General features: G+C 35.3%; 1 long non-coding RNA gene across 1 annotated transcript; it reads left to right on the plus strand.

Annotated features, from left to right (window-relative positions):
* The first annotated feature begins 4,254 nt into the window (after nt 1-4,254).
* Nucleotides 4,255-6,198, plus strand: LOC137490485 (uncharacterized). Its single transcript, XR_015507318.1, has 4 exons — nt 4,255-4,350; nt 5,029-5,086; nt 5,202-5,270; nt 5,385-6,198. It is a non-coding gene; the product is annotated as an uncharacterized LOC137490485 (long non-coding RNA).
* The last annotated feature ends 1,237 nt before the right edge of the window (nt 6,199-7,435 follow it).

A 7,435-nucleotide genomic window follows, 5' to 3' on the forward strand; every position in this document is an offset into this window, starting at 1 on the left:
GACAGAAATTATTTGTGACGTATCAAGAGCTACATTCTACAAGTCTTGATTTGAATGGGCCTAATGTTGGAGCACATCTGATAATGTCTGGAAGCTAATTCCAGCAGTAGAGGGCGCAGTAGCTGTAGACAGATACACCTTTGCTTTGACTGAACTCTTGGAATTTAAATGTACTTGATCCAAATGGTCGGAGTGATCTGTTAGGTTTGTATTCAGTGAGCATATCTGTAATGTATTGAGGTCTTAGGCTGCAGCATTCTGAATGAGCTGCAACTGTCAGACTGTATTTTTGGGAAGGCCAATGAGGATTCTATTACAGTAATCCACCCTGGTGGTGATAAAAGCATAAACAAATTTCTCTAAGTCTTCACTGGAGACAAAGCATCTAATTCTTGCAATGTTTTGAAATTATAGTATGCTGATTTATTTATTGCTTTGACATGACCACTGAAACTTAGATCTGACTCCAGAATCACACCAAGATTTTTATCTTATTTTTTGTTGTTTGACCCCTACAGTCAAGGTACACATTCACCCTGAGAACCTCATTTCTGTTCCCAAATGCACCAATTTAAAGTTTTGACACATTCAGCTGTTAATGTCATCAATACATTGGCACAGGGTGTCAATAGGGCTGTAGGCAATAAGGCTAAATAGTGTAATCAGCATAGCTTATAGATTGGTTAGATTTGGTTCCTTCTCATTATTTGGCTCAGTGGGACCATATAAAGATAGTAAAAGAGCATAAAAAGGAAGCATACAAAACTACACATTTATGCTAGTGTATATTAAATAACACTTAGAAGAAAAGTCAATGGTGTATACACTTGTAAGGTAAACAATCTATAAAACTGCTGTAGAGATTCAATTTGTTTTAAGCCATAAATATTTAGATTACCTCATAAATAAAAGGGCACTTGCAGTCCTTATTCTGTACATTGCACAGTAATGCAGCCTCTAAAACATGGTTTAATGTATTAAATCAGGGATAATATAAGTTTTTACTATGCAACTTAATGCATATTATAAAACTTTATAGTGCTGTAGCTTTAAGTGATGCAAGGTTTCTTTGTGAAGCTGCTTATTGTTATTAGTTTATCAATCTGATAATCCAAGACTTCCTAATTGTATTGCAGCATGTATTATTTAGTGTTGGTGAAGGACTTTTGTGACCTGTCAATTAAAAAGTGTATTTGTATAATGCATTGTATTTACATGTGTATAGTCTATAGCCATGAATATCTTTACGCATTAAGCCATATTAAGCAGATTTTGTAGTTACATATAGAGGCATGTACAGTGCAATCTCATTGGAAATATGTGCCTCAGCCAATATCTTTGGGAAACATGCAATACATTGCTGTGGGTATGTTTCTTGCATGTTTCAGATAACAAATCCACTAGAGGGCGCTGTCTAAATTTTGTTTCTTTGAAATGCATTACTTTGGGTGCATTTTTTTGTTTGTTTCAGATAAACATCCATTTTGTACATATCTATGAGAAGACATGACTTGTTGTGCAGATCATCTTAGGTATCGCTGCAGCCTGTAGACCTCCAAGTCCGAGGGAGTTAAACTGAAAGTTGGTTGGGTGACTTCCAAGTGGGAGGAACTTGCGCCACACAAAGGTTGCGATTAAGGTTGTGGTAGGTGTAAGCATTAAAAAAACAACAACAACTACAGGTTACTATAGGGTTGGGTTTAGGGTTGTGGTAGGTGTAGGCATTAAAATAACAACAACAACAACAGGTTACTATGAGGTTGGGTTTAGGGTTATGGTAGGCACAGACATTAATAAAACACAATAGGTTGGACTCTCATGTACAAGACATTAAATAAAAATATTGTTTGTACTGCCCACTTGAAACTCAAATCCAACCCACCTATTTGAAGCTGTCTCCAACCAACATTTATACCCTCTCTTGATCGCCTAGACCAGCAAACCACTGAGCTAAACCCAACCAATAATGTTTTCTTAAGAAAATGTCCTAGAAGAGTGCCCCACATTTACATTAACAATAATGTTTCAATAGCTTCAAACCCAAGTGTTTTGCATCACAAGAACAACAAAATACAATAGAGCTGCAATCAGGCCTTAAAAGTTAGGCCTTACAGGGCCCGGGCCTGACAAGTTCTATAAATTTTGATTGACTGCTTTTCAAAGCCCGAACCCATTTACAACTTGACATTATTCAAATGTGCACTACACACAGGTCTTTTGCCTTGTTTCAAGAATGAGTTGTTTATATGTGTTTTAACACAATTTGTTCATAATAAACGTAGGCTATAGGTCACTTGGAAATTGGAACAAAAATATAATATAGCCTTAGTACTCTGTAACCAACCTGTAACATTTTAGCATCTCAACACTCTAAATAGGCCTAGGCATACACGTAGCCTTTAAATTGGCCAACACATCAATACAAACAAGTCTTTCTTAACAAATTAAGTTAAGATAAATTCTAAATTAAGACTGGTATTTGGCAATAACAAAATTAAGATAAATGCTCCCTGGGATTTGCTTCCTTCTCATCACAATCCGGCCTCAGGGTGATGATGAAGCTGAATAAGGCCAACATTAGCCTATAGTCTATACTTTTTCTACATTACCCATTTATGATTTAATTAATATTTAGTTATAATTTTACAATCTTTTACTCACCAAGAATAGGCTACATATTTTCGTGGAGGAATGATTATTGAATCCACTGTAGATGGCTCCAGCGCTGTCCTGTGCTCACTGATGGTGCGTTTAGCAGCACTGAACACCCTTTCACTGCTGCTGCAACTGGCTGGGATGCATAGTACTGATCTGGCTAATTTTGCAAGTTTTGGGTAGGATTGTTTGTGTATCTATCACCAGCAAATAACTTCCATTTCATTTTCCATGACAGCAGTTTCAATGTAGCGAGTGACCTCATCATTTTCCCTGTCAGTTTGCTGTACATTTACACACTCTGGAAAATTAGCTCTTTTTGACTTCTCGATCATCATTTCATTTGTGTCTCCTTTTTTGATGGTTTAAAAACGATTTGATTACTTTCTTTTACTAATGGAAAAGGATCACATGACCATTCATTTACCGCGCAAGCCAGAGTGCGAGCGTGAGCGCAGGCCACAGCCCAACCCGACCCTGTCTAAAATTATAAAAATTAAGTCTGAACCTGTCGGTTCCCATCGGGTTTCTTCGGGTTCGGGCAAAGATCTTCAGCTCTACTGTACAAAGCTACAAAGCAAACTGACGATGCCAGAAGAGTTGTACAATATTTGATTCCAAACTATTCTTAAGGTGTTTAGTACTTCTTTGGTGTTATTTAAAGAACCACATGAAAATAATCCTTTATTTGTTGATAATATGTTCTTAGCGGTCCAAAGCAACAAAAGTTGTTAGAGTCATAATGCCCTGCAGAATTAATTTTGCTTAGAACTCCACACAAACATATGTTAAAGTATGGTTTTGCAGTTCCACAAAAAGTAACAGGGCTTAAACTGTAAAGACAGCCACAGACTTAATTTAGCTGAGCAATCAGTGTACTTGTATGTGTTTGTTTAGATAGTGAGGCTCATATTAATGACTTAGGGGAAATGTGTACATATGGAGGCCTCCAGGCTAGATGTGCACTGCTCACACTCATGACTGCAGCAGATGGGAGACCAGGCCGGTGTAATCTGGACGTACGAGCAACAACATCACCAACACATTTTGCCCCCTGTTTCTTTCAACTTCTATTAAATGCTATACCCTTGTGTTTAATTTTCTAGCTAACAGCGAATCTTTTCCGTTTTATGGCAAACAGCGAATAACAAATACAAAAGCAACTGTTGATGTATATGGCTCACATTTTAATCAGATGCATGGAATTATTTTATTCCCAGATGCAAGGGTACAAATTAAATATTCATCAGTTCTCACATCCACTGTCTTCCGTGTAGGTTCACAGCGAAACCTGAAGTAATTCCAATTTATGTTGGCACACTCAAAAAAATGAATTATGGCTTTAGTTGGTCCAAAGAATGTAACTATGTTTAAATTAAACAATTCACTTATGTTTGTGTATTAAAAATAAAAGTGTTGTGTTGGAAAAAATGAGAAAAAGTAAGTTTTCACATTTAAACAGCTCGCTTATGTAACATGAATGCAAGGGAGTTGTGTTGCTTCTGCAGTACTGCATTTTGGTCAATAGGTGGAGTAATATCTGCTCATGCGCAGTTTCAAAACAACACAGGAAGTAAAAAGATTCAAACCACAACGATCACTCTCAGCTCGGCGCCATATTATGGGAATCAAAAGATGAAGATTACAGTACAAATTGAGAACGTGCACAAAGCTTTCCCCAATGTGGACACACAGGTGAGATTTTTTTTTTTACTTTTTATGTATTTATACTGAGGCTGTGACAACATTTGAATCATAAATGTACTCTCTTGTAATACTATGTTGTGTTTGTGTATAGTATTGCTATGAAATTGCCATGTTGCCTGTGTCTTTTCCACATTATAGACAGATAAATGTATAGTTTGTTTTGCATTCCTGTGAAATTTTATACTTGGTATATATTAACTCCCCCAAAATAAAGTTGCAAACGTTGGTAGTAAGGAATAGTCATGTTAGAATAACTTGGTCTAAGCTTTTCACTCATCATAGCACACATGCTGCTGATAATGTGACAATAAAAGTGATTTAATTTTTTATTTGATTTGATAGTCTTTATTTTAAATGAGTGTCAAGCAGTTTGTCAAGTTTGAATGCCAGTTTTGATAACTTACATAATATTAATTAAAATGGTGTTGGCACATTGTTATTTATTATTTAATTGTATTCAAGCCTGTTAACTTAAAAAAAAAATCTTGACAAGCATATGTGACACTTAAATAGCATCACATCTAGCATGATGACATATGTAATGTAAGCTTATTTGTTTGGTCATCTAACACGTTTAAATTTTTAAGTTTAGTAGTTTGCTATTTATATTATTATATTTTATTATTTTAAATCTTTGCTCACTCACATCTATTTTCTCCCTCACAGGTTTACAGCTCAACCTCTAAAGTCCCATATCTGGCTGAGGAGACTGTGGATCATCCAGGTACTATGCCTTTAGATGCCTATACATACATTAAAATGATGTACAGTAAAAATTACTAGTAATTTTAACTAATAATTATTTAGTAAATTACTAATTGTCATTTCATGTCATTTAGAACATCACCAGTGGAAAAAAAGGTGTGAATGCAATGCATCCTCAAAGCCCCTAAGTGAGGGAGTAAATGGTAAGCTATTTTATTTTATTGTTTTAAACATTTTGTATTTTCCTCTTAAACCAATTACTCCTTTCACCTTTGATCTGTTGGTAAATGTTTTATTTTTTTACCTGACTTTTTTAGGATGCTGGGCATGATGAAGCACAAACCTTGATGTGCAACGCCACCTTATGAATCTACAGTGGTTACATTAACATTTAGCAGACTTTTTTGTCTAAAGTGACTTACAATTGAGGAGACATTCAGCAAATCAACAGGAAGAGGCGATACACCCAAGATGTGCTAATTATACAAAAAATTTTAAGAATTAAGAATGCTTCTACATGTGGTTTGTCAAGCCCACACACCTGTGTGAAGCAGACTTCATGCACAATGTTTTGTTTTTTAGATATAGGGAGTGGTTGTAAGAAAGTGTCTGGTGCAAATGTGCAGAAATGGTGCAAATGTCAGAGAGATGAATGTGTGTAGCTATTGCATGTTCTGTGATGGTTGGTCTAATTTATGGTTTAGTGCTTTTCGTGTTACTTTGCTTTAAAATGTTAATCTTTCTTTGAACAACTGAAGTGTTATCTGCTTTTTCAGTTTAAAGAAGGTACAGTATAGTTTACAAAAGAAGACTTGATTTTTCTAAGTATATTTTTGATATATCATTTGAAGGCAGAATATTATTTTTGAATGTTTTTTGTAATATATGAAAAGTATTATTATGAAAAGTGTATTTTATGATGTTTTTGTAAGCATATTTTTAAAATTATTTATTGTTTTCAATTTACTTCATACTTGTATTACTATTATTTTTACTAGTATTAATATTTTAACTTATTGTAATAAGTGAAGATACAGATAAAGACAGTATTTGGATTTTGATAATCATTTTATTGCTGGAAAATGTGTAAAACTGTAAAAATGCTTTTGAATAAACTCAATGAAACGGAAACTGTTTTTTTATTTGGTTAAACATAACAATATCAATTTTAGAATAATTGAACTTAAATAACTACAATGATTAAAGCTAAATTATAAATGTTACATTGATTGAACTAAACAACATTACATTACCTTTATGTAACTAACTTAAGTTCACTAAAATTAATATTCTTTCTTAAAGGTAACTTAACTCGGTTACGTGGAACCAGTGGCCAAAAACAGTTAATTAACGCCAACATATCATTTTTTTGAGTGCATCTTCCCAGAGCCCAGCAGACATTGAGAGCCTGTGACACTGCCTCATTGAAGGGTGTGTGATATGTTCAAAGTAATGTTCGTCTGGTCAGAGATGTTTTACATCTCAACATAGCTCACGTCAAGGCGTGTCTTTCATGCAAAACGCGTGCAGACAGCTGCTTAGCTGTACATAACTTTGCCCTCAGCAAGAACGTGCACGCAATACGAGATGTACGTTTCTATAAATATGGAAAGCAGCTACAAGGCTCTGTGTCACTTATGACTCCACAATCAGTTATCTTTAACAAGTCTTAAAGAAACAAGCTGCAGATTATGGCTTCAAAAACATGTACTGTTATCAGTTTAGTGAACCAATCCAAACACATTTCACAACTGACATGATGTTCCTTCTTAACACTTTAGTGAAGTTGGAGAGGATGCAAAAAATACTCTTCGGAGGCAAGCCGGCACAATGCTGCGTGCATTCCAGTGTAAAGTGACAGACATGTTAGTTCATGTATGCGTCACATCTGAGCTAACATCATTTATGATGAAGCATCAGTAAAAAAAAACATTATCTTAAAATTAGCTTGGGGCTAAGCTTATGAGGAATATTATGATTCTAAAGACATACACTGCTTGGATCTAAGAAACTTAGCAATTGTTTGTGCACTTTGATACATTTGTACAGTTTTGTTGCATAAGGCAACAATTAGTCCAACTTGGTAAAAACCAGGGTTCTCCTCTTTGGTATAAACTGTGCTTTACAGCTAGGGTGTTCCTTGCTCAAATACACATTCTGAGGGACTAGTGGGCTGGGGGTTCCCCCTCGGCTAAAATTACATCCCCCCACCACTCTGTTGCCTTTGCACACTTACGAAAACCCATGTTTACGTTTCTTTTACACTCTTTTTTAATTTACTAGCCTAGGGTTTGTTTCCCCAAAGCATCGTACGCCTAAGTAGATCATTAAAAATGATTGTGTGACTGACCTTAATGCTATAGCCTGT

The sequence above is a fragment of the Danio rerio genome, chromosome 14 (genome assembly GCF_052040795.2).
Source record: "Danio rerio strain M-AB ecotype USA chromosome 14, GRCz13ab, whole genome shotgun sequence".
NCBI lineage: Eukaryota > Metazoa > Chordata > Actinopteri > Cypriniformes > Danionidae > Danio > Danio rerio.